This window comes from Callithrix jacchus, chromosome 7 (genome assembly GCF_049354715.1).
Source record: "Callithrix jacchus isolate 240 chromosome 7, calJac240_pri, whole genome shotgun sequence".
In the NCBI taxonomy this organism is placed as follows: domain Eukaryota; kingdom Metazoa; phylum Chordata; class Mammalia; order Primates; family Cebidae; genus Callithrix; species Callithrix jacchus.
Genome location: NC_133508.1, coordinates 24131310 through 24152807, shown reverse-complemented (window position 1 = coordinate 24152807; position 21498 = coordinate 24131310). Strand labels below are relative to the sequence as shown.

Genomic DNA, 21498 nt, shown 5'->3' with positions numbered 1-21498 from the left:
GAATCTCAAGCTCCTCAGAAACTAAATTATTTACAATCTAATGTGTATAACAAGAGTCACAGCCCTTTCATCAATGTTTTCACTTCTTTACTTCCTTCATTGGCTTAACAAGTGTTGGACTAAAAACCAAACAGATAAAAATGAAAAGATTTTTGTCTTTTCCATCCCCCTAGAGGGAAGGGTAATCATGCAAATAACAGTTGCAATGAAATAAAATAGCCAAGTCAATACACAGAGCTGTGGCAGCCCAGGAGAAGCTCACCATGGGATATGAGGAGGCTAAAGTAACTTCATCTTGGATCCTATCCGCCATTTTGACTTCAGATTAACCCCAATCCCAGGAGTGCCTTTGAGATTTCTATTTTATTTACTGTTCCTTTGGTAAACCAAGACAATCTCAACGTTATCTGTCATAAACACATATTTATCATAAATCCTGCCTTTAGGCAAATTATAGGCTATGATGCATATAGCATTCTTGTCTTCCCATGAAGGGTCAACTTTAATTGTCCTGCACATTCCCTCTAGAACTAAAGTACATTTACTCTTTTTCTATGGTATATAAGCTCTGGGTCCAGGGGTACTGGTGCAAAGATCTACCTGTCTTATGGCTACCTAAGACCATGCTTCTGCCCATGAGTTCCCTAATAAACCAGCCTCTACTTACAAACTGGATTTGTTTGCCCTACTCTTTGGTTTTTCAGCTCCTTTTGTATTTGGGGTTTGCTTTGCATATATGGCATTTTCACAAAACAGAAGAATGACCTCAAGACTTCTTGGAACAGTCCCAAAGATATCACAAAGGGAGAACAGGAGAAAAACTTTGTAGTCATTTTTAATCCAGAGGTCAAGTGAGCAGGGAACAGGAGGAGGAGAATATTTCAGGCCAGGAGACCAGCAGGTAAAAAGGCAGGAGGCTTAAGGCAGCACAGCATATTCAGGAAAGTCCAAGTTGTGACTGATTGATTGACTGAGTTGTGGAAGGACTCTACCAAAGTCACCATGTCATCCTGCCTGCAGGATCAGACAGAAGCTGTCCTCTGCAGAAATTTGCCCAAGTTCTCATCCTTGCCTGGCTTCTTCTCCCTGCCATACTACTTTCCCCCACTCCCCATGAGTGGGAGCAATTTCTTCATAGATTACTTGTGCATAAAACCTCTTAAGGTTTGATTTTTGTAGAATCTGCCCTAAGACAATTGTAGTAAGCAAGTTATTGCAATCGTTGCAGCTGAAATATCATGAATGCTTCAGCAATGTAACATCAAAGAGGATAGCAGAGAAGGGGAAATATGTATTTAGGAGGTTGGTTTTAGCAACTGATAACTTATTGGATATGGAGAAAAGGTCTAAGTCTAGGTTATGTTCAGATATTGGACTCAGACAACTAGCTGGGATCAATCCCTGAGCCAGGAAATATAGAAGGCTGAGAAGTTCTGGTGGAGTGAAAAAAGACTGATAATTTCAGATTTGCACATATTAAGGATGAGGTGCCCATGAAACAGCTGGGTGGGGTACCTAAAACAAAAGTGTATATGCAAGTTTGAATTCAGAAGAAAGTTCTGAGCTAAAGAGATTTGAAATAGGTTTGAAATCAAGGTTATAAATGAAATTGCTAGAGGTAGAAATAGGTGATCACGAAGCATTAATTTTGCTGGGGTATACAGTAATATAAATGGACTCTTTTTTTTTAGAAGGTCTTCAACTCCAGAATTATATCACATATTTTGGGAGAAATTCAAGTCAAATTGTTAGAGCTACAAAAAGTTTTAATGGGTGGTCTTATGTAAAGACAGCAAATAATGATAATAGTATCACCATTTGAATCAACATAGGCTCCTAAAACACAAAGAAATAAAACTAAACCTTAGAGATTGTCTATATTAGAGCACAACTTGTATATTAACTGGAAACCTAATGCATAGAGTGGTCAACACCATTGCAATCATTATTCCAAAGAAGCTGGTAAACACCAAAAGGACCATGAGAATGTTTTCTAACATGCATTTTTAGAGAAGTATTTGGACCTACCTTTTGGTCCACGATAGTCTGCCTAGGTAGAAACTGAACTAATTTATTGGAAGGATAAAAACAAAATCTCTGATGATAAAATAAAACTGAAGTGTTTAGTGACTAGGAGCTGAAAGCAATAGCTCTTGATATTGGCCTTATGTCTTAGAAATAAAGAAATAACTCAGTATGATAGCAGCAAAAAGTCAAGTGAAAACAGTATTACTAGACCAAAATCTACTCTGAATGGGCCTGAAAAAGTCATCCTGGCTACTGAGCACATACAGTAGATTCAAACAGTTCTATTCAGTGATTCCCTAGTAATTTGCAATCTGTGCTCCTATTTTCTAATACCTCAATTAATCCACAACATACTCTTCTCCAGCTCTTTTCTGAACTCTTAGTTCATGATTTGAAATGGTGATCTGGCATTCTGCACCTTCACCCTCTGAGCCTGCAAGCTGCATTACACATTAACAACTCCACTCCCTTGGCTGCTTTGGGTATACCAGAAGGAATTCTGTATTCATAAGAGGCAATTAAAACTGAAAAGAGGTAATAAGAAATTATTCTAAAAATACTTGATTGAGAGCAATAAGAAACATAGCATAGTAAATTTATTCCTGCATTATTTAATTAACTGGTACTTACAGCTATTAGTAATTAGATGACAGTGACATGTACAGCTTTATCCTGTATTAAAAAGTAGAACTCATGACATGATAACACTTGATCTTTCCCGTAAACAAAGAGGTTCAAAGGCCCCATGAAAATAAAACTCAGCTGCCCTTGACATTTGCAATGAATATTAATTTGGCTTAAATTATTTGTCAAAAGCTTCAAAGAAAAGTGTCCTTGAAATAAAGTACATTCAAAATAGATACCTGGTAAGTTACAGTTAAATTACAGCACAATCATCTAAAATGTGTCCACAAATATTGTATTTCACATCTGTCTCCTATCTTGTCTGTACTGAGTTGACTGCACTGCTCTCCAATAACTTAGAGTTTGCCAAGATGTTCATTGACTTGGCTTATAATGGTATCAAGTCAATGAACATTTTTGGCTTGCTGCTGACTATCATACTGAGCTTATTTCTCCATTTCTAAAACCATCTCCCAGTCTTGGCAAACTCTAAGTTATTGGTGACGGGAATGCAGGTGAAGGGATCACAGGGGTATGGATGTAAGAGAGATGCTTATGTTCCACCTTCCACTCAAACTAAAGAGAAGCAAACTTCTACCATAATTTTCTGTCACCTCTCTGCCAGGTATTGTTGATACCCTGTACAGTTCAGCCCTTGACTCTCAGAGGGGTAATGCCTGGAAACTACATTTCTTCCTTGCCTGCAGGTTAACTGGAAGAGCCCACCATTGAGAACATCTCACATGAGGTTTGGAAGGTGAAAGTCATTCTCTGGCAATGTCTGCAGACAGGCAACTGAAGTTGAGTTTGAACTCTTGACTTGGGCATCCTCCTGTGACTCACTTAGGGAATGTGTTTCTCTCCAATTCCCACAGTTCAGATTTCCTGAAAGTGATAATACCAGGCTTGGCTTCCTATCCTCCAAGGGTTGTGTGAGTCTCTAATTCCTGGAGTTAAACTTCTCCCTTCTGAGACACCTTAATTCGCTTGTTTCTCTCACTCATCTTCCCCAGAAGAGGAAGGTGGTTGATTGATCTGTTGAAGCTTGACTTTGACTGGACCATCCTTTCCTAGTGAACAGCATTTCATTGTCCTTCACTTTCTGCGATGACACCCAGAAGGTTCTCCTTTTTGTTCCCTTGTAGCAAGCACATCTATGCATGTCCCCAAACCTTCTATAGTAATTTCCTATTGCTGCTGTAAAAAACCACACACTTAGTGGCTCAAAACAACACAAATTTACTATGTTAGAGTTCTATAGGCTAGAAATCTCAATGCACTAATACCACACTGTCTGCCAAGACTCTAGTTTCTTGCCTGTTCCATCTCCTGGTGGCCTCTCAAATTCCTTGGCCTGTGGATCACTTTGACCTGTGCTTCCATCATCACATCTTCTTGACCCTCTTGCCTCCCTCTTGTAAGGAACTTTGTGATAATATTGGCCCACCTGGATAATCAAGGTGATGACTGATCATCCCCATCTCAAGATCCTTTACATAATCCCATCTGCAAAGTCTGTTTTGCTTTGGGAGGTAAAATAGTCACAGCTTTTAGGATGTGGACATCTGGGGTTGAGGGGACATCATTCCACCTACCATGTCTTCTGTCTGCAACCAGCCTGCCAGCCTCATCCATATTCAAGCAAATGGTATTGGGCTTGGCCTAGAAGATCTGGTGCCTCTCTCCCTCTGTAAGCACACCTGAGCTTGTGGTGCTCACATCTAGATAAAGAGTAGGAGTCAACAGTCTCACTTTTGATGAAGCCTAAAGGAAATATTTTAATGTCGATTTTACAAGGATGTGCACAGAAGATTCCACAAAGCAAAATCACCCTTTATATTTTCTATCTGGCTAGCAGTCTTGCTTCATTGGTTTGTTTTATTGATCAGACCCTAGAGAATAAGAGCGATGGAGACCCCGTTCCCTATACTCACTGTACCCACTCCAAAGTGGTGAACTACCTAGAGATTCTTTTGTAATGACATTTGTTTCTAATGTATCTCTTCAATAATTCAGATTTTAAACAAATTTTTCAAAATCAAGGCACAGCTATATAAATCTTTGAGTAAAAGTTCAACACAACTTGAACTGTCTGCAAAACAGAATGAATTTTCCAAAATACTCTCAACACTCGACACCAAATAGAACACTCACAATTTTTCAAGTTTGTCTCAGAATAGAACAAAATGCCTTGTGAACCGCTTATCAATGAGGATCCTCTGTTTCTCACATTGGACGAACAAGGATGCACTATATTCTACCCATTTTTACAGTTTCTTGAGCCAATACAATCTTCATTCTCTACAAAGTCATCTTCAAGACATTCATAACTGAAGATTTAAATCAATATCAGATGTAGAAGTGTCCTTGGTGACAACAGAGCAACTGTGTGAAGGAGTATAACACCTGCCAGAGTGGGAGCTTCCTCATCTGTTTAACTGAGAACAGTGTTATTTGATTAGAGTACACCAAAGGAATAATGGAAAATTTAAAATAATGTGATGGTAAAGCCAGAAATTACACTGGCCTGAATTGTAATGCAGCTCAGGGACTCCTTGGCCTAGAAGAAGTGCAGCCTGCATAAGGTAAGAAGGCCCATCCCACACCTGCCACTCTACTTCCTCAGTTATTCTCTCAGCCATCTATTCATTCATTCATTCATGTTCTTCATTCATTCATTCATTCACTTTGCATGTTACCCATCTAACACTAGAATATGAAAATAAGTAACACACAGTTTCTACCTTCAATTTGCTCACCCTCAACCAGAGAAGAAAATCAAATAATTAACTCTTCACGTAATAGGGTAGTACGACATAACAGAGTTGTGCCGAGAGCAAGAGAAGCAGTCAGTAATGCTGCCCAAAGAGCTCCCAGCTAGTAATAGCACAGCACAATGGCTAAGCTTGCAGACTATGGACCCTGACTGCCTGGGACCTTGGGCAAGTTACTTCATCTCTCTAGGCTTTGTACCTCTAAGTTAAACAGAAAAATGAGAACACTGTAAGTGCAATAAGGACCACATAGGCAAAGCAAAAAGGCATAGATGAGCATAATTAATCCCATAGAATTGTTTCTTAAATAAATAAATGCCTTTAGAGTTTCATCATACAGGAAGGCTTTGAAAAATAGGTAATCATTTTTCCATTAGGAAATAAGGAGGGGCATTCCAAATGAAAGGAAGTTTCTATTTATTTACTGTTTTTTTTCTTTTCTTTCTTTTTTTTTTTTTTTTTTTTGGAGACAGGATATCGCACTGTTACCCAGGTTAAAGTACAGTGGCATGCTCTCTGCACACTGCAGCCTCAACATCCTGGGCTCAAGGAATCTTCCCACCTTAGCATCCAGAGTAGATGGGACCACAGGTGTGCACCACTACACCACCTGGCTAATTTTTTTTTAGAAGTATTTTGTAAAAACAGGATCTTGCTTGTCGTGAACTTGCCCAGGCTTGTCGTGAACTCCTGGACTTGAGTGATCCACCCACATTGGCCTCCCAAAGTGCTAAGATTACCAGTGTGAGCCACTGCACCCAGCTGGAAGATTTTATTTCTTGGATAATTTTCCCCCAATACTACTATAGCTAAATACCTGAGAGGAGATATCCAAAGTGTCACGTGGCCACAGGCTTGTGGGGCAACATCTGGTCAAAACACCTGAAGGGTAAGCCACGAACACCTTAACAGAAAACTTTATACTTTTCCAGAGCTTCAGAAAGAGCCGATACATCTGCTTCTAGAATAACCCAACCGCCTAGAGGAGGATCCACACTGCCCTTTTCCTCTAGTTTAGGAATAGCTATCTTCCTCTTGGAATTCCTGAAAGTCCTGGCAATTTGAACTTTAAAACAAAGCTCTAGTCTGTCTGCTGCTCATCACTTTGTCTTCAACTCTCCAACTCTCCTCTTTACCCATTTAATCCATTCTCCATGAACTAGTAAGAGTCATCTTCTTGATCCATAAATCTTTTTTGCATTAGTCCCCCTTTTAAAAACTCCTCGTGCCATCCTTAGAATAAATCTGCACTCCTCTTGGAGGGGTTCGGGCCCTGCCTAGCTCTTCCACTGCATTCCTCACCATCTTCTGGTCCCTCATGGTGCTCCAACCAGAGTGACTTTCTGGAAGGACTGCCTCAAGGCCTGTGCGTATCAGACCTCTTCTACTTGCAATCTTCCCCTCGCTCTCCCGTCCTTTAAAGCTCAGCTTGGGGAAGAGTGAGGACTCAAAAGGAAGCCAGGACACTGAGGCTCCCTCGTTGGCTCTGCCACCTCAGGCTCTGTGAACCAGGATGTCACCCAGTGCTTCTGAGCCTCAGGGCACCCACTGGTAAAATTAGGTGATTGAACCAGACAGATGTATGCTCCTGCTTCTTCTAGCTCCCCTCCTTCTGCTGCTGTTCAATAAACTTGTGATAGAGTTAGTCTATAAGCCCACCCAAATCTCATCTTGAATTGTAGCTCCCATAATTCCCACATGTTGCAGGAGGGACCTGGTAGGAGATAACTGAATTGTGGGGGTGGTTTCCCCGTACCATTCTCATGGTGGTGAATAAGGTCAAGTCTTATGAGATATGATGGTTTTATAAGGGGAACTCCCTTTCACTTGGCTCTCATTCTCTCTTGTCTGATGCCATGTAAGAAGTTCCTTTCATCCTCCACCATGATTCTGAGGCCTCCCCAACCACATCAAACTGTGAGTCCATTAAACCTCTTTTTTTTTTTATAAATTGCCCAGTCTCAGGTATGTCTTTATCAGCAGCATGAAAATGGACTAATATACCCTGCTTTTCTCCCTTCCTTCCCTCTATGACCAGCTTTTTAAAAGCATTTTTTAAATCCTTCATTCAATTCCATTTCTCTCTTGCCTCCACTTTGAGTCTCAAAAATATAAAAAACCGGAATGGAAAGAGCAGAAATAGTGAATGACAGTTTCTTCTTTAAGAAAAACCTGAAACCAAAATAAGACAGATGAATCCAGACAAAGGCGTTTTATTTTTTGCCTTTAAAAAAATACTTATTTTAGAGATTTAGGAGGTACAAATGAAGTTTTCTTACAAGGACATATAGTGTAGTGGTAAAGTCTGGCCTTTTAGTAGACCCATCTCCCAAGTAGTGAACACTGTACCTAATGGGCAATTTTTCAGCCCTCACTCCCTCCCACTCTGTCACCTTTTGGAGTCTCCAGGGTCCACTATTCCACCTTGTATGTGCCCATCATTTAGTTCCCACTTATAAGTGTAGTATTTGACTTTCTGTTTCTGGTGATTTCATTTAGGCAACAGTCCCCAGTTCTTCAGAAAAAGACATTTTAAAAGTGAAAGCACACTGCTCTGAGGATAATGACATGGGCCTATCACCAGACTTCCAGGTCACAGGTAGCCTGGTTTTATCTACTTTCTCCTTCCCATAATTTCCCTTCCTCCTGCTCTATTGCTCCCCCAGCACTGGCCTTCCATCCCTTCTTCCTAAATCAGGGCTTTGGTGGATGTTCTTCCCACCACCAGAACACCAGAGCAAACCCCACCTTATATGCTCTCACAGTACCAGGAATCTTTCCTTCATCATACAAATTATAGCTGTAATTTTATACTTAGTTTGCAATTGCTATAGAGTCTTCCTACCTCTTTAACCTATATGTTGTCATAGGACAAGTCAGTCTATTTAAACTTATTGGTAATAAGTTTACTTCTTATTAGCAGGTGATCAACAAATATTGTGAATGAATATGTGTATAAAAAGAACAGAACAGAACACATTCTTCACATAGGATATGCCCAAAAACAGGTCCCCAGCCTGATGGCCATGTGGCAGCTAAGAATCCTTGGCATCTATAGAATCTATGTAGGATTTTCCTCCCCTCTTCCATACTGCTGACTGGAACTCACTATCAGCCTTACACTCTCTTCTCTTCCCTTCACCTTACATGTCCCAAAAGTGCCTGGAACAACAGTGTTAAGCATGAAAAATAGAAGGAGAAAAGTCACTTTTATCCTGACACCCAAAACAGACAAAAAAATCACAAGAAAATTACAGACCATTATTTTTTATGAATATAAACAAAAATTCTCAAAAAGTCCAGCAACATATAAAAAGGATTGTACAGCATAACCAAGTGGAATTTACCCCAAGAATGCAAGGTTGGTTTAGTATCCAAATTAATATATAATATTAATAGAATAAATGATAAAAAAATCAAATGATCATCTTAATGGACACAGAAAAAGCATTTCAAAAAATCCAATATCATTTCATACTAAAGAACACTCAACAAAGAAGGAAGAGAAAGAGAACTTCCTCAACCTGAAAAAGTGTATCTGTGAAAAACCTACAGCTAACTTTATACTTAATGGTGAAAGACTGGGTGTTTTTACTTTTTCTAAGCTCTGGAACAAGACAAGGATGTCCACCTATGCTACTTCTGTTTAACACTGTATTACAGGATCTAGCCAGGACAATTAGGCAAAAAAGAGAGGGAGAAAAACACATCTAGATTAGAAAGAAAGAAATAAAAATTTCTATTACCAGATGACATAATTATGCATAGAGAAAATTCTTTATAAATCTACCAAAAAGCTATTAAAACAATAAAATTGTTCAATCATTCAGCAAGGTTGCAGAGCATAAGACAAATATGCAAAAGTCAATTGTGCTTTCATATACTGGCAATGAATAATTCAAAAATCAAATTAAGCAAACAATTCCATTTACAATAGCATCTAAAATAAAACACTTAAAAATCAATTTAACAAAATAAATGCAAAATGTATACTATTAAAACTATGCAACACTGTTAAAAAAAATTATAAAGACCTTAGTAAATGGAAAGTCATCCTCTGCTAATGTATCAAAATAATTGATATCGTTAAGATGATATTACTTCCCAAATTGATCTATAGACTCAACACCATTCCTACCAAAACCCCAGCTGGCTTTTTTTTTTTAACATAAATTGATAAGCAGTCCCTAAAATGTATGTGGAAACTTAAGCACTGAGACAGCCAAAACAATTAAAAAAAATAAGAACATAGCTGAATAACTCACTATTTCCAATTTAAAAACTCATTTCAAAGCTACAGTATCCAAGACAAGGTAATATTGGCATAAAAGTGAACATACAACTCAATGAAATAACGTTAAGACTCTAGAAATAAACCTTCATATTTACGGTCAATTGATTTCAACAAGGGTGTCAAGACAATTTGACTACTTTTCACAAACGTAACTGGGACAACTGAATATCCACATGCATAAAAATAAAGTCGGACTCCTTCCTCACACCATATACAAATATCTTTACTTAAATTGTAGACAAATTAAGAAAGAGCTAAAATTATAAAACTCCTAGAAGAAAACACAGGAATAAATCTTAATAAATCTGCATTTTTTGCACGAGTGACAAAAGAAAAACTACAATTGTACTTCATCAAAATATTAAAACTTCTGTGCTACAAAATAAGCCATCAGGAAAGTGAAAAGAAAACCTACAGGAAGAGAGAAAATATTCATAAGGGACTTGTATCTAAAATAAAGAACACTTACAACTCAATAATAAAAAGACAAATCACCCAATTTAAAAGTGGACAATGAATTTGAATAGACATTTCTCCAAAGAAGATCTGTAAACGTCCAATAAGCACATGAAAAGATGCCCAACATCATTAGTCATTAGGAAAATGCAAATCAAAACCACAAGATACCACTTCAAATCCATAAAGATGACTCTACTCAAAAAGACAGATAAGTATCAGCAAGGGTGTGAAGAAAATGAAACCCTCATATTGCTGGCAAGAATGTAAAATAATGCAGCTGCTCTGGAAACCAGTTTGACAGTTCCTTAAAATGCTAAACATAGTTATCATATCACCCTGTAACTCCACTACTAGGTGTCTACCCAGGAGAAATAAGGACATATACGCATACAGTGATATGTATTTTAGTCTTCACAGCAGCATTATTCATCATAACCAAAAATTGGAAGCAACCTAGATGCCCATCAACTGATAAATGGATAATAAAATGTGATATATCCATACAATGAACTATTATTTGGCAATAGAAAGAAAGTAATTATTGGCACATGCTACAACACAGATGAACATTTAAAACATTATGTGGAGTGAAAGAAGCCAATCACAAAAGGACAAATACTGTTATGATTCCATCAATATGAAGTGTCCCAAATCAGCAAATCTATAGAAACAGAAAGCAGATGAGCAGTTTTCAGTGGCTGACAGTCTGGAAGGTAAGAAGGGAACCACAATTAATGGATAGGGGAGTTTCTTTTAGGGAAGATACAAATATTCTAAAATTAGATGGTGGTGATAGTCACGCGACCTTATGAATATGTTTTTAAAAAATGGAACTATACTTTTTAAATGGATCAATTTTATACTATGTGAATTATATCTCAACAAACCTGTTTTTTAAAAAGAGAAGGAAGGAAAGCAAAAAGACACCCTGAGGTCACATTTCTCCTTACGCACCATTGAGCTCACCAGCTCACCACCCCCAGTGTCCTCACATCTCCCCATCTCCACTCTCCAAAGACCTAATTCTCCCAATTAAGACCCCAGCCTGGGAGTTTTCTACAGGGAAATCCTCACAATAATCTCACTCAGTCTGGACTTTTTCTCTGAAATATATATATGCATATATGTAAATGTTTGTGTGTGTGCATAATACATAGTACAAACACACATCTATGTATATACATACATATATATATATAATATTGTATATATCACCCCAGTCCTCTGAAATTTGTATTTCCAAAACCCACCCTGATCCTCTATTCCAAGGATCAGCAAATGAAGATCCACAAACCCAACCTAATTCTCAACCTGCTTTTTGCTTTTACATTTTCAAAGGGCTTCTTTTTAAAATTAAAAAAGAGTATGGGGCAAAAACCAGTGTGGATTGCAAAGTCTAAAGCATGTTTGCTCTCTGGGACTTTATAGACAAGTTTACTGACCCCCTAATCTATACCTTTTGTTTTCTCTACATTTACCAAAAAGAAGAGAGCAGAAGGATGAGAAAGAACAAGAGGCAAACATACCCTTTCTTTACATCATTGTTAGCAGCGAAAACAATGCAGTATGGGCGCCAGGTTGTACATATTCACGAGAGCCAGTTGTTAAATTTTTAAGAGTTTTGCAGCCCAGTTGATGTCATGTTGTAATTGGCCACAGCAGAAATATTTACAAGACAGAAATTGGCAAACAGTACAAATCAGGGCTTTTTTCCCCCTGCAGAGAGCCGGCAAATCTCTAAATAAAAACCTTCAGAAAATCTTGTCATCTTTCTGCTTTTCGGAAATCAGAAAGCAGGGAAGAAACTTACAGTCAGATTTTTGGTCCATAGGGAATTTGCAGGTGGGATGCCGTGGCATAAAGCTAGAGGTGGATCAGGAAGTACGTAGGACAATGTCCTGATCTTGCAAAGAAAAGAAACCAAAGACTCTCACAGTGACTGTCTGATCCTCCCACCACCACTCCCACACTGTACCTTCTTTGCTGGGACATCTGTTCTATGCATATGGGTGACCGCCAGGAAGGTCTCCACTCCCGATCCCTGGAGACTGCTGGGAAGGAGAAGTGCCCAGCCCACTTGCCAGGACTATAGCAGGTGAGAACAAGTTCTTGGCATTAGCCAGGGCATGGAGGGAAGATTTTTTAATCACCACTAGAGGGAGGGCTGGTCACACTTTGCATCAAGGAGCCCAAGGGACCAGAATGCAGAGGGAGAAGAAAGACAACCAGAGAAGGAATGATCGCTGCTTTGCCTCTTCTGCAAAGGTGTATTAGACGCCAGTGTCTAACGGGTGACATTGAGAAAACTGAGATGAGAATTCACAGTGAGTTTCCAACAAGCAAACCATCCACATCTTGTGCAGAATGGGTCTCTACAGAGGCCTCAGGGTAGGAGACAAGGAGAGGACCTCAGAAACCACGAGTGACATTGATGGATACAGAAACACTGAGATGCATCTTACAGGAGTTTTAAGTTTCAATATGTACGTAGGTAACATTGGTTATATATCTTATTTATTTACATTTTATTAACTTAATAGTATTTATAATTTTAAAAAGGTGGCAAATAAGTGGATTTGATCTTGTCTATTCAATAGAATGATTATATAGAGTATATTTTATATATGTAGTATACACATACAAAATACATTTGTGTGTGTGTGTGTGTGTGTGTGTGTGTGTGTGTTCTCTTGCTCTGTTAAATAAACTACCAAGGAGTCAAGGGAGAGATTACTTACAAAAATGCCAACCTGAATCTTCATGGTGTAATATGATGGCAATTAAGATTTTACTAATTACAAATTAAGACTCATTTTCCCATATGAAAAGGCAAACTATAGTATTATTTCTGAATGCTCAGCCATGAATTAAACAGGTTTTCCCCAAGGCAGTTGGAAACCTACATTCCACATATAACATTGTTTCTATCAGAAAGTATTTCCCAACAACCTACTTATAAAGAACGTTCAGAGCACAATGTGTTTATGAACTAGGCAAAAGAAAAAATATGTAACCCAGTTGTTTAGAAACTCACTCCCATTTTTGTTTCATTGTTTCATTGTATGATTATATCTGGAGTCCATATTTCTCCACCCACTCCAAGCTCTCTGTTCTCCTCTCTTCTTGTCTCTTCTCTCCCTCTCCCCTAAAGAGTTGTTCTGTCTGCATCTCTTTTACAGATAAAAGAAAATGAATTTCTCAGATACGCTGCACTTCAAAGTTGTTGGCCCCATTTCTGCTGCTGTGGTAACTTTTTCTGGCTCCGGAAAAAAACAGTCTAAACTAATAGAAATTGGACAAGGTCACGGAGCATGCTAAGAAAAGACCTGGTAACCTACAAGTACTAAACCCAAGGCTCTCTATTTCTAGCGTGAAAAATGGGCACAACGTGATATCTTTCTCTGGTAAAGCAAAACCATTGTAAACACTTGGGACTGAAGGCACTATTTGTGGAGTCAACTTCTAAAATTTGACTGCTTTGAGCTAGCAGGAATTACGATCTGTAGAATTTAGTATGCTAATTTATACAGAAATGTAATAAGGTACTAAACTTTAACACATACACACAGTATCTGCTCAGTGTCCTGGTAAAGCCGTAAAAATATCCTATCAACCCAGCCAATAGGGTGTTTAAACAGCTACAGGCTATTATTTAGCAATTAAGGAGTGTTTATTTAGGCTATTTATATAGGCTCTTCCTAACCATAGGGAGGGCTTTACAGGGGTCATTTTATTTGTTTTTTATTTTTTCACGTAATGCTTCATTGGTTAGTTGATATGACCTCACACCTCCTCCAGCTAAACTTTGTTGGTTCAGGAGGCCATCAGTGAGAACTGTCATGTTAAGACCAGGAAGAGGCAAACCCAACAGTGAGAGGCAGCAAAGTAGTGAAAAACCAACACAGGTGGCTAACCCATCTGAAGAGGACTTGCGTGGATATCATAATAGAATGTGGCTCTCTCACCCTGAGGATGAAATGTGCAACTGCAACCTTCCAGCATTCCCAAGACAGAAAGTATTTCACAGAGAGGATTACTCCATATCTTGGAAAGATAACTGCATTTATTTCCTACTTATCTCCAGCAGCAGATGTAAACAGCCATTGGGACTTCTTCAAAGTCATTTCCAAAAATAGTATTAAGGATTCTAGAAGAGTTCTGCCTCTGACCACAATTCTGGCCAAAAGAGGAACTGAAATGCCAGGAGAGGTGAGACGACACCATAATGATATTGTCTTATATTAAATAAGCGTGTACCCAATGCCAGGCACTATGCTAAACACTCAGCGTGTGTGGAGTCATGTAATTATAACAAGACCCTATGATATAGGTACTATTTTATTCCCATTTATTTACTCAACAAATATTTACAGACTACCTTTTATGTGGCAAGCATTGTCCTCACCACTAGGGATTCAGAAATGAGTGAAAAAGGAAAAAAAAAATCTTCCTTTATGAAGCTTACCTTCTGGTAAGGGAGAGAAACAAAAGACAACAAAGACGTGAGTCAAATATATGGAATTTCTTATAACCACAAGAGCTAAAAAGAAATTAATGCTCTGGCTCAACCTTAGGACTTCCCTTTTGAGAAAAAGAAAAAAAGAGAGAAATTAATGCAAAAAAGGATAGAAAGTTAGAGGGGTGTACTTTAAAACAGGGTAGCCAAGAAAGACCTTATTGAAAAGATGAACCTGAGAAAACATTTGAAGGAAGTGGAGGAGCCAAGCAGGTATCTGGAGAAGTTCAAAGTTACTTAGATGACAGCAAGTGCGGTGTGTGATGGAAACAGGAAGATGGCAGTGTGGGGGAAGCATGCAATTAAAGAGGAAATTTGGAGAGAAATCAGAAGGTCCGAGCAGGTAGGTAGTGTAGAATTTTATAGTTAATTATAAGAGCTTTTTTTTTTACTATGAGAGAAATGAGAAGATATTATAAAACTTAAGCAGAGAAGTCACATTGTCTGACTTACGTGTTAGTATTACTGCTCTGTGTACAGAATCTAGACTTTGGGGGTGGTACAAGGATGGAAGCAGAGAGAGGTGAGGAAGTCACTGGAATAATTCAGGGAAATGATGGCAGCTTGGTCTTGGCTGCTAGCAAGGGACATGGTGGTAACTGGTCAGATTTGGATTATATAATGAAGGCCTAGCTGCAGGATTTATTAATAAGTTGAATGCTTTCTGTGAGAGGATGACTCTGAGATTTTTGGCCCAAGCAATCACAAAAAATGGGGCTGCCACTTACTGAGAGAAGGAATAAGTAAGAGAAGTGGGAATCAGGCATATTAGGGTCACATCTACCCAGAAAGTAATGTTAGCAAAGGAAACAGTACTTCAGAGTTAGAATCTTTAGAGAATGTGACTCTCACGATTAAGATTCCAGTTCTATCTAAGTGATGTATACTTCACTCAAGCATTCTTTTATTCATTCTTCATTTATTTTCATTCATTTCTTTATTCAACAAATTTTTATCAAGTGTCCACTGTGTGCCAAACAGTGTGCTAGGTCTTAGATGTGTAGTGATCAAGAAATGCATGGTTCCTTCCCTTCTAAAATGTATGATCCGGGAGAAAAGCAATTAACAAATGCTTATGCAAATACATCTATATGTGTATATAGGTATTAAGCTATAAAACAGAATAAAAAATTATTAATAAAGAAAGGGACAGCTGGGCACGGTGGCTCATGACTGTAATCCCAGCATTTTGGAGGTCCAAGGTAGGAGGATCACTTGAGCCCAAGAGTTCAAGGTTGCAGTGAGCCATGATTGCACCACTGCACTCCAGCCTGGGTGACAAAGGGAGACCCAGTCTCTAAAATAAAAGGAAAAAAAAAGAAAAGGGAAGTATTGGACAACTTCAATAACTTGCTCATAGGCCCATAGCTGGGGAAATACAGGGTTGGAACTTAACGCAGGTGCCTCCTTCCAGAGCCCACATGCTCACTTTATGGAGCGATCAGATGCCAGCACCATCTGATGGAGAAGAGAGCACAAGCGGTCAAAGGGAACACCAATGCCACCCAGGAAGTCCTGACCATGGCTGTGACATGACCACTACAGAACCTTTTTTGGGCCCAAGTTCCCTCATCTCTAGGATGGACCAGGTGGTCTCTGCAGCCCCTTCTGGCTCTGAAACCATAATTCTTTGATGTACATTGGTGTCCACATGTAGGAAAGAAGATGTGGAGAACACCCAGTCCAAGCTTCACTGACTTCACAGCTCTGCCTAGGACCAGACCCCTGTCTGAGGCTGAGAGCCACAGGACTCCAACCAATTCCTTTGCTGCTCTGCCCTCGGAAGGACCTGATCAGGCAGCAGGAGCAGTGAAAGTAGGGGGTGGGAATGGGAGACCTCACTCAGAGATGGGGGCAAGGGGAGGGTATGAGCTGGAGAGAATGAGAGAGAAGGCAAATTCAAGGATAGCAGATTCGGCCAGGTGCAGTGGCTCATGCCTGTAATCTCAGCACTTTTGGAGTCTGTGGCAGGAGCCGTGTCTACAAAAAGTAGCCAGGCATGGTGGTGCACACCTGCAGCCCTAGCTACTTGGGAGGCTAAGGTCAAAGGACCGCTTGAGCCCAGGAGGTGGAGCCTGTAGTAAGTAGAGATCACACCACTGCACTCCAGCCTGGACAATAGAGCAAGACCCTGTCCCAAAAAGAAAAGAAAAAAAAGGATAGCAGATCCATTAGACAGCCCCTGGGTTAAGGTATCCTGAGTATGGGATTTTCTCTCAAGCCTACAAATGGGCAACATAAGGAACTCACACGTTTGAATGTGACCCTGGGAAATGTAGACCCTTCACTACTTTGGCTCTAGTTTTCTCATCTGCAAAACGAGGCTAGATATTTTCTAAACTCGGTAATCTATGACCCCACACTCCTATACCTCAGCATTTCTTTCCCTTAACTAAATTTCCAAAATAAACTTCTGCCTCCTGGAGTGAACTTCTTGCCAAATTTGCAAGACTCCTTCAAATAGTCATTTGATCTAGCTATGCACTTCCAGAAATAATCCAAATCAAATATCTACAATGAAGAAATATCTCAATGTTTGGTTAAAGAATTCCAAAGTTTAGCTACCATTTTTAGTATTTCTTTACATTTAATTGTACAAAATAAATTTTAAGCCACCATAAATTATCCACAAACAGAATACTCTTCCTAGAGCTCTGTCTTAAAAATATCTGCAAGATACTCAATAATGGAAAATATACTATTTTCTCCTATTCACTAATTATACATTTCTTGCCAATATTGATATACTAAATTAATGAAATTAACTACGGAATACAAAGCCCAAAACGAAGCAATGCTCTACATCAACATGTTTTGATTTTCAATGCCTAATTAAAAAGTACAATAATCCCATTTCATAAGTAGAGAAAATAAGGTACGCAAAAATTCTACAAACGGCCCCAAATCACATAGCCCTGAGACATTTCCAAAAACTAAAACCAGTATTATTGCCTATAAACTCTTCACTCAAACTACTGAGTTATAATTATCATTGATAAACACTGAAAAAGCAGTGTGAAGTAAGTAGTTTTGTTGTATACACATTTTTAAAATTTGTTTTTGTTGTTTTGTTTGAGACAGGGTCTGATTTTGTCACACAGTCTGGAGTGCAGTGGCACAGTCTCAGCCCACTGCAGCCTCATCCTCCTGGGCTAAAGCAATCCTCCCACTTCAGCCTGCCAAGTAGCTGGGACCACAGGTGTGCACCATCTCACCGCTAATTTTTTTTTTTTTTTTTTTTTTTTTTTTTTTTTTTTTGTATTTTTAGTAGAGATGAGTTTCCCCATGTTGCCTAAGCTGGCCTTAAACTCCAGAGCTCAAGCGATCCACTCACCTCGGCATCCCATAGGGCTAGGATTACAGGAGGGAGCTACTGTACCCGGCCTTGTCGTACACTTAACAAAAGGGGGGGGGGCTTAGTTTTCTGAAATAATAAAACTAAATTTGGCAGGGGGTGGGGGAGTGGAATCCTTATTACCCACCTTGGAATTTATTACTTTCTTCCTTAGTGCAATAGTGACTTGGGCTCAATTGATAAAACCAAGGAAAGTCTTGCATACATGTGTTTAATCTTTACTAGTAAAATCAATATATACATATTTTAATCAAGTTTAAATTAAATATGTTTAAAGCACAAGGTACAAATTCATACATTTGTAGCAAAATACTATTCGATACGTGAAGAAATTCTTATGGTGATCCTAAAGTGTTTCTTACCCATCAGCCTCACTTAAGAGATATTCCAGTCATCGTATTATCAACAGCACGTGAGCAGGGCATTATGATCTCTGCACCGCATGTTAACAGAGACTCTGCTCTAAAAATGGCATTTGCAATCTAAGTGTTCAGAGATGCATGTATTTCACAGAGAATTGAGATGGGTGTTGTTAATTTCCATTGCATGAACATGGGAAACAACCACTTGTTTAAGAATATATACTTTCGAATGTTCATGAACCTTATTTCCTCTTCCCTCTTGCTTTCTCCAATTCCCTGTATTTCATTCTCTTCTTTACATGCTCGCCTGGCACGACAGCTTTCATTAGGATACTAAGCATAATTCATCCATTTATTTATTCATTTAACAGTACTTGCTGATGACCTACTATGTGCAGGTGCAGTGGTGGCCTCTGAGAATCAAAGACAAATAACAGAATCCTGCCTTCAAGGAGGATACCACGTAGCAAATATCCGGCCACACACTTGATGAGCTGGGAGTGTGATTCATTGTGGTTAAAACCAGGTAGCATCTGCCCTTCCCTGTGGAGCAAGCATTTTCTCCACCTTCCTTCAACCACTTCTAGCACAGAGTATAAGCTCCCAGAATGCTGAGGCCACACATGAATCATCTTTGTTGCACGTGCATCTAACACAATGCCTGGCACACATATAGTTGGGCCCCATAAAGTGTTTTGAGGGGATAGAGTGAAATTAGGTGACCAGGATGCATTACAAATGACTTTTGTCTTCAACTAAATGCTATTAGTTTTTAATTAACTATCTTCCTCTCTCTCTAAAGTGTGGCCTTGGTATCAGAAGCTAAGTGGGATTTCCATTTTCTAAGCACAGAAAGTCCTACTCTCGGGGAAGATGCCTTCGCCACTTTCCTAGGATCATTTCATCAAACTTAATATCAAATTCCTGAGAGATCTCCCCAGGTGAGAACAGGGTGGGTGAGCCGGCCCGCGCCGTCCTCGCCTGCCCTCTGCAGGGCTCTGACCCTAAAACGAGCGCAGCAGATTCCACTAACTTTTTTCTCTTATTAGAAGTAGAGCCAGTTAAAGAAGAAAACCTCCTCGGGAGAATTCCACTAGGAAAGAGAGAACCCAAAAGAGCTGAACATGCCCCCGAAATGAAGTGAGCAGAATGTCGGGGGTCTCGAAGGTCTCTTTTGAACACACTGCGTCTCGCCCGCCCTCTCAGCAACTCGGGACAGTCCGGGGACTCCGAGGACCAGCGGCGGCGCGGGGAGCGCAGCCAGTCGGGAGGCCGGCAGCTGCGGGGGTCACCCTGCTCCCGGGTGCTGTCGCCCTCCGCGAAGCCTCCGGATGACAAGAATTAATGACCAGGTTCCAAAGGCGCCGGACATCAACTCTAGCGACCCGAAGTCTCACATTTGCCTCCTCCCTCGACCTCTACTGCCTCCGTAGAGGCTGGAGCGTCTCAGAAGACCCAAACCTCCCACTCCGTACCCCCAGTTCCAAACTCCCCGGGGTCCCCACCCTCCATCCTGTCTCGGGACGGGTTCTCTCTCCTCTTTCCCCGTCTTCCAGACCTCAGGAAGAGCGATGCCCTCTTCGCACCCCCGAGTTAGAAACCAGGCAACATCCTAGTCGCGCCCATATAAGCCCCTGGCTCACCACTCCAGGGGGGCACCCCAAGGTCACCAAGATAGATGTGATTGCCTCAACCTTCACTCTCTCCACATCCCTCCCTTTTTGAGATCCCCGGGGTCCGGTTCCTCTCCAGTCTCTCCTTCCAGTTGGGAGTCTCCCCCTTTTGGCACCCCCACCACTGCACTGGGACCCCTCCCGGCCTGGCCCTCCTGGGGGGTCCTTGCCCTCTCCGGAAACGCTCACTTGCTCTCCCGCGTAAGCCTCCCTCATAAGTCTTCCCTCCGTTTCCTTAGCCAAGGAGGGGAGAAGACGTGCCTCCCACTTGCGCTGGGGGAGCGGCGGGGCAACCGACGCAAACTTCTGCTGCACTTACTTCGGGCCGAAGCTGCCGCCCCCTCGCCTCTCCTCGCTCTTCCACTGGCAGCTGCTCCGCGACGACCTGGAGGCACCGCGCTCTCATGCCCCACGCCAGCGCAGCTGCGAAATGCGCAAGAGGGGGAAGGGGTCTCTCCTGGGCGAGCGTGTCCGGGGCCTTGGTCCCGCCGCCGCTCCCGGCTGCCAGACTAGCGGTGGCCGCTTCCAGCAGCCCCGGGATGCTGCGCACAGCGCTGCGCGCCCTGATCCTCCGCCGGGTCCTTTCTGTCCGACTTGCAGTTTCAGGGCATACCAGGACTGCAGCACCTTCTCCGTCCTCCCCCGGAAACGACTTTCAATTCACCTGGAGGCTCTCGAGGCTCTCCCTCGGGCGGGCAGCGTGACGGCGGGTGCAGAGGAGGGGGAGGAGCGCGGCCGCGGTGGCGGCCCGAGTGCGCCTCCCGCTTGCTGGGCGAGGAGCGTGCAGCCCTCTTCAGCCGCTCTCCTCTGGACTGCAGTCCTGACGTCACCCCCACCACCCTCCACCCGGCGGAGGATCGGCGCGGAGGGTGGGGTATAGGGAGGGAGAACGCGCGAGTGTGAGCGGGAGTGTGAGCGCGTGCGTGTGCAGGCGCGCGTGTGCCCCGCAGGGCTGGGGACGGATGGGAACCGCAGCTGGATCCTATGAGGAGCCAGAGACAGAGCTCCTTGCAAACGCGCGCCGAGGGGCTGCCGTGAACAGCCGGGGGCGCTCGCTTCCAGGTCGGGGAGGGGATAGTAGGGAAGCAGAGTTCGGAGGCGACCACAGAAAAGGGATGAAGGCGGTACGGGCAGTGGGAGAGTGGGAGATGGGCACTCTCTTTCCCCAAAGTTGGAGGCTGTACAGGATGCTTTTTAAAAGCTGCGCTAGAGGTTTAGGGGGAAGAGTGGAGTAGACGGTGTGGGAGAGGTGGTTTCCACGTTCCTGTAGGAAGGAGTTCTGCTTGGGGAAGAAGAGCTCAAAGTCCTCTCAACCACCACCCCCGAGGCAGGATCCCCGCAAGGCACCCAGCTTGGTACGCCAAGGGTGCCTCTCGTCTACTCGGAGCAAACCTCCAGCCAGGGGCCCCTGTC

The 21498-nt window shown here is 41.5% G+C and overlaps 1 protein-coding gene and 1 long non-coding RNA gene across 2 annotated transcripts in view; one reads left to right on the top strand and one right to left on the bottom strand.

Moving 5' to 3' along the window:
• KIAA1217 (KIAA1217 ortholog) overlaps window positions 1-20899 on the bottom strand; it is an 820488-nt gene extending 799589 nt beyond the window's left edge. The window contains exon 1 of the mRNA XM_009000044.5: window positions 20405-20899. The gene's annotated coding sequence lies outside the window, so the exon portion shown is untranslated. The remainder of the gene's footprint in view (window positions 1-20404) is intronic.
• On the top strand, window positions 12386-13606 carry LOC118143167 (uncharacterized). Its single transcript, XR_004727359.2, has 2 exons — window positions 12386-12662; window positions 13359-13606. It is a non-coding gene; the product is annotated as an uncharacterized LOC118143167 (long non-coding RNA).
• Window positions 20900-21498: the final 599 nt, after the last annotated feature.